This window comes from Chaetura pelagica, unplaced genomic scaffold, assembly GCF_000747805.2.
Source record: "Chaetura pelagica isolate M959 unplaced genomic scaffold, ChaPel_1.0 scaffold104, whole genome shotgun sequence".
Taxonomy (NCBI): Eukaryota; Metazoa; Chordata; class Aves; order Apodiformes; family Apodidae; genus Chaetura; species Chaetura pelagica.
The window spans coordinates 3,279,592-3,286,213 of record NW_009953786.1 but is presented as its reverse complement, the minus strand read 5'-3'; the positions used below and the strand labels follow the sequence as shown (position 1 = coordinate 3,286,213).

The window sequence follows — 6,622 nt, the reverse complement described above, 5'->3', positions numbered from 1 at the left end:
CTGAACCCACCTGACTAAAGGGTATACGTGTCCAGGGATCCAAAGGACATCTACGTGCTGCCACAAAGGAAGGAGTAAGGCTTTGAGGCTCTTTTCTCACCAAGAGTCCATGCTGTGCACCTCCCAGAGGAGTGCTGCAGATCCCTGGCTACAAGTCATGTTGGAGGCTGGATCATTCTCCTGCTCTCCCCTTCTTCCACCAAGAAGAAAAAAATTTTCCAGATTCATGGGGCCAGAAGGGGGAGCAAAAAATGTGTGTGCGCGCCTGTGTGTGTGTCTGTGTATTTAGAGACCTATGTCCATAGAAATATACATACATACACAGACACACACATATGTGTGTGTATGTGTATATACACATGCACATAAAATTACTCCAGTGGCTAGAGGTTGGGACCACACTTGGGAAAAGGAGACCTATTCCCTGATCGTCTTATTTTGTGGATCGTTATGGAAGGTTTGTCAGTAGTTTTGTTGGGGTTTTTTTCATGGAGAAAAAAGAACCTGCGAGCAGTTTGGGCTTTTGGAGACCCTGGCTGGTTAAAAGATGAGCAGCTAAAGGGTTAGGGATTTTGCGATTGCACTTCTGGGCTGGGATGCCTAACTTGTGCGTAAGTCCCTCCTCAGGCTGGAATCCCGTTCACAGAGCTGGGGCCCTCGGTTCGCTCCAGAGCCAGTGAAGTCATTCTGTTGACTCCAGTGAGCTTTGGATCAAATCCGTAAGCATGCTGGAGATGTATTGCCCTGCGGGTGTATTGTGTAAAGAGAAACATAAATAGTGAGTAAAACTGAGAACGTGAAAAGACAGGTGTTACCAGGCGTGACTGGCCAGATGAAGTGAGCGCCGGAGCTGCTTCTCAATGGTTAGAAGTACAAGAAACTTGGACTGTAAACACTGGCTGCCTTTAAAAGGAAAAGATGCTTCTTATTGATAGCCGTTTTGTTGTTTATTGAGGTTTCCTATAAACAAAAGCTCCGGAGTTTGGATGCACGTGATGCCAGATACTGCCGTGTGTTATTTGTAATGTACACATGGAAGATGATGTGCAAGATATTACCCCAGGGTGGCTTTTGCTTGTCTGTCTGGTAAATGGCTGGTGCTTCTCAGCCATGGGATGTTTAAACACAGGCAAAACCTTCTAGCTGGTTACAAAGAGCAGAAGACTAATGTGAAATTGCCAATACAGCTTTTAGGATCCTTTCTTCAGACAGAAGAAATCAATGTTGGCACAGGGCAGTGGATTTTTCTCTTTTTCTAGCTTGCAGGATCTGTCAGTGGAAAAACATACATCAGTATACACAGTCCGTCTTCATCTTGGCACTTGCACCATGCCCCATCTTCCAGCCTTATTAAAGCATCGTAAATGGCTCTTCTGAAGTAGCTGATCCCCTTGTAGGTGGTGATGCCTTGTGAGACCTCAGCACAGCTGCATGCAAGATCTCCCTGCCCTGCAGGTCCCTGCACCAAGCAGCAGCACTGGCTGTTGTAGACTTCTCCTCCTTTACACTGTGGCTCCCCAGTGTGTTGTGGAGTTGTGAGTTTATATTAGAGACTGTGTAGTAGTAGAGAGGAGACCATCAGAGTTAGTCACGAGCATATGTCATGCAGTGAGTTGAACAGCATGTGCTATGAGTCCATTGTATGGGCCTGTGTCTTACCCTCAGGTCTGAAGTTTGGTTACGTCTTTCTTACTTATCTGTTCCTTTTGAATCAGTTGACAATGCATTATCAAGACATAACTTCTTTATATTGCAAGGGAAACAAAGAAGGAAAGAAGCACATCTAAAGGCAGGTTGGAAGGGGTTGTAGCTGGTAGAGTATAAATTTTAGGTGCTAGACATGGCTGTTAATGGTGTCTGGACATTGTTAATACCCTTACAATACCCAACATCATGGGTTTGTTCAAAACTTAGAAAAAGCAACAGATGGAGACTGCCTGCATGAAGGCTGTATTATTGGCTTGTGGTTTTGGTGGCAAATAAATGCAGCTTTCAAAGATTTTCATGTCAGCCAGGGTACTGCAATATTGTACTTTGGACTGATAACATCTTAATTGCATTACAAAAGAAATAAGAGGAGAACCAGCTCATCTCTGCAATTTTGTGGTACTTAGTATAATGTATGTTTTCTGACTGACAGCTTAATGGCTTCATTTCGGTTTTTAGAGCCTGGTGTTTGAGCTGCAGAAGGACTGGCTTGGCAGCAGGCTGTCACACTTGGCGACTTTTGACTTTGATACAGGGAATGCTGAAATGATGCAGCCAGTACAGAGGAAGTAACTGTGTTTGTCTTGCAGTGATGGATTCCCTCTTGGGCACACAACCTGGGCACTTCTAATCCAACATAGGGCTTCAAGCTGTTCAAGAAAAAGCAAGAGCATGAGGACTGTAGAAGGAGGCACAGGCATTGTTGTATCTGTATAGACAAGTACATTTTTGATGTAAAGAAGCCCAGGTGAGAGAAGCAGTAGCATGTTGAAAATTCAGCCAAGAAAGCATAGTTTTGAATGACAATGTTTACATTTGAACCAGGTTTTCATCCAATTCTCTTTATTCTGTTCAAGAGTTAAGACTAGATACGGGGAAGGACTTAGATATCTGAAGTAGACCTTATGTGGAACATAAGCGCTACCATCCTCAGAGTGCCTGCCTGGCCAGAACAATTCCAGAAGTCCCTGGTTTCTTGCTGCTCTTTGCCCAAGCCAGCTGGGAGCTGGCTTGAAAGAGGGGAGCCCCTTGGCATGCTATGGGGGATGCCATACCCAAGAACCTCTGCATCCTGAAGCCAGCAGGCATCCTCCTGCCCAGCCACTGTCACTCACATGCCATCCTCATGAGCAAATGCAGCTGGAGAGAAAACCCTGCTTTTCCTGGTGGCTCCTTGGTTAAGGTCTCTACCAAAGTAACAGGATGTTTGCCTATGAGACCTTCTCCAGCATGGCAAGGGGGTATACACCTACATGTCCAACATCTTGGGAGGCTTTACCTGCCAGGTGGCTGCTGGTTTTGCAGAGATGTCCTCCCTTTTGGCAAAAAAAGCTTCTCCTCTATCTGCAGGGGTGAAATTTCAATTGGTGAAGGAGGAAGAACTGGAGTATCTAATTCCTGCTCTCTGATGTGTTTTCTCAGGTGGCTGCCTGCAGCCAAATGAATAAATGTTTTTTTGGACCAGCAATTAGACCCCAGGTTTCCCTTCTCCTGGGTTGACTGCCCTAATCACTGAGCTTCCTATTTTTTTTTTTTACTTTTGTGTTTTGTTTTTATTTTTTGCCTAGTAAATAATTAATTATCTTTTGCTCAGTGTCACGCCTTGGAAAGAAAGCATGAAGAGTCACCATGCCCTGTGATGGTCCTCAGCCCCTCATGTGGGTGAGGGATGGCAGACTGCTCTGCCTTCAGGACAGTGCTAGAGGTCATGGACATTGGTGTGACACAGGGGCCTTCACTTGCGTGTGTGGGGCACTGGCTGACATCTCATCCATTTTACGCTCCAGAGCTGCTCTCCCAGCTGCCCAGCCAGGCACCCACCTGCACAGCATGTTGTTTCTTGTGCAAGTTCCAGGGAAAAACCTCTCACTCATCTAGCGTGGGATGATGATGTGCTCAGAGTTGGATGTCCCATGCTGGAGCAGAGGTGCTTGTGAGGTGTTTTTTTTTGCCGGCAACACGTGGCCTTGTAACGACTCAGTCCCCAGTGGGGCTAACCCCAAGTCACTGTTTGACTGGAAAAGGAAACAGTCTGAAATCCATTCAGTTAAATAAATGAATTGTCAGTTTCAAGCGTTACACCTTCTAGGTCCTTTGCCCGATTTTGTGGCTTTGTGGGTTTATAATCGAATTCACAAAATATTATCAAAATATTTTTCTTTTTGCTGTTGCTGAAGAGTGAGAAATTGATTCTGCGCAGGATCCGTGCTGAAGCAAGAAGCAGAAGAGCTAGGGCAGAAAGAGAAATTATTGTGGTTCTCTAGTCCCTTTCATTTATAATAGCTTTCTTTGTAACTTGCAACATTGGGTTGCTTATTTTCTCAGAAGTCTTGTCTTTTTTTTTTTTAAATATATGTATTGACCATGACCTTTAAAATTTCAGAACCAGGGGTCTCGGTTATGGAGGTGATGTCATTTGCCTTGATCTTGCAAAGAACCATAAAGTTCAAACAGCAATCCTATTAAAAAGTTTTACTTTACTTTCAGTATTGAGTAAGCAGTTAGTTCTGTGCCTGCATTAACACAGGCCTCTCTCAAGCTGCTGTGCTAGCTCTGCTGGGCAGTAAGTATCTTAGGTTTTTGAGTACGTAGATTGAAATTCAGAGTCGTAATCCACGAAGAAAATCCAGTTGAATTTCTCTGCTGAGACCCAGGCATTTCTCTGGTGGTAAAGCAGGGCTCTAGTGGGAGAACTGCAAGACCTATGCAATGGTGTGTGAAATTGCACGTGGAGCAGAAGTGTTTTCTCAGGGGCCATATACCAGGTCCCACGCTTCCTAAGGCAGCACGGGAACTTTGTACAGCATTGCCAGCAAACATGCGGCCCTTGGGCGTGATACAGGCGTTCTTGATGAGAGGATCATCTTTCAGTGGGCTGCACCTGGGATAGTGGAGGGAGGTGGATGTAGAAACAGGAGCAGCACTCCTGTGTGGCTCTGAAACCTCTGCTTTGGCTCTGGTCTTGGGTGATGGTTTGTGCTGGATGTGCTGATGGGCCAGCCTCCTGCTCTGTCACCACCAGCACCAGATGCCAAGCCTGGGGCTTGGGCAGGACCTGCTGAAGCAGTGGCTCTCTGTGTGCTGTTCGGCTCACTCTGATGACCTGCCAGCAACCTGGCCATGTCTCTTGCTTTCCCTCTTGCTCCACAACCAACATGCTTGGCCACGCTATTTTAGCATCGTTGTCCTACCCCAATGCTGCAGCGGGGCAGTGAGTGCTTGTGCCTGTCCTGGGACCTGGGCAGCTGCAAAAGGGGTCAGCAGCCTTGGCAGTCAAGCAGCGGTAGCTAAAAACCAGCACAACGCGTCTGACTAAATAACAGTTTTCCTGTGGCAAAGGGAGTTTTTCTTTTTTTTGCTGTTGCATTTTCCATCCCTGTCAGTGATGAGGGTCCTGGTGAAGGTGCGGGTGGGCAGGGCGAGTGCGTGGCTGTGATGTGCTGGCTGGGCACACTCCCCGCCCCGTGGTGGCTTTCTGGTTCTTTACGTGTTTTGCCTTTCTGTTTCATGAAGGGCTGGCAGTCCTTGGCTTTCTACCAGCCTTTCTGACCAGCTCTTTCCATCACCGCTGCCGGTGCCGGGCACTGGGCATTGGATGCAGCCCTGGGTGCTACTGCCCAGCCATCAGTCCTCGCCCTGCCCACCTCCTCCCTGCTCTGTTTTATTTTCCTTCATGCCCTTGGAAGGGTGGAGACTAGCTCTGTTTGGTTTGTTGGGTTTTTAAAAATAATTTCTTTATGAACACCTCATGACTGCTCCTGTACCTACTGATTTAGTAATAATAATAGTAACACTTGTTACTCAGTGGCAGCAAAATACTTATTATTTCTGAGGGCAGTACTGGCCTGTTTTGTTTTCCATTTCATACATAATAATAGGATGGATGAAGGTGCGCGGTGCCATAAATCTTCTCTTCCCCAGCAGGATAACATCCAGGCCTTCTTGGCAAACACGAATACTGATGACAGATTTGAGGGATTTTTATTTTACTCTGGCTTTCAGTCTCATTAACAATCTGATGGCTTTTTTTTTTTTTCTAGGGAAAGGTCATTAGTTTTCTATAGCTATCTCATCAGTCTCAAGGGACATGTCATATACATTAAAGGACACAAATCAATAATTAACATAAAACTCTCCTAATCATTAAGTCAAATATTAACATCCTCCCTTAACTTTTTTTTTTTTTTTTTTTTTTTTTTTTTTTTTTTGGCTTTTGAAAGACTCTGAAACTGAATAACTTTTCCAAATGCATCCGAAGTCTGGAATTTATTTTATGTTATTTTATCCTAATGTTACTTTGCTGTTGTAATTATTGTATATTGATAGACTTTGCTAAATCCCCCTTGCTGGAAAGTTCCTTGAGAGTTTCTAGATTTTCCAGTTAATGAGTAAGAAAACAAATCTGATTTCAGAAAGTGTTGCCACTGACTTCAATAGGAACAGGAAGAGGCACTTAATTGGACAATTGTAACTATGTTTACTTTGTATATATGTGGCAAGGAAAATAAGATCAAATGAAAAAGCCACAGTTTTTCAACTAATAGAGAAAAACAGCCTTTTCTGCAACGCATGATTAACCTTTGGGAGCTGTTTTCATGGGAGAGCTGTGACTGGACATACTAAGTTGCGTTGAGGAAAGGTTTAGGTATTTATAAGGGTAAGGAAAACATCTGCACTTACCTTCAAGTAAAATTGCTTGGAAGGGCAGCCATACACCTTGATGAAACAGGGGGTAAAACTAACATCAGTTGTGAAATGTGATCACCAGGTGCTGAGGGTAGACCTTTTCTCTAGGGAATGCTATTTCGAAATTATCTATTACATTGCTTCTCCCCCAGAGCACCTGGTGCTGTTTGGTGGGTGGCGATACTGGGGTAGACACACTGTCACTCTCAACCAGACAGGGAGACTTCTT

General features: G+C 44.9%; 1 protein-coding gene across 1 annotated transcript in view; it reads left to right on the top strand.

Annotated features, from left to right (window-relative positions):
* Positions 1 to 6,622, top strand: part of BCL2 (B-cell CLL/lymphoma 2) — a 97,603-nt gene that overhangs the window by 5,126 nt on the left and 85,855 nt on the right. The gene's annotated exons all lie outside the window — the stretch shown is intronic.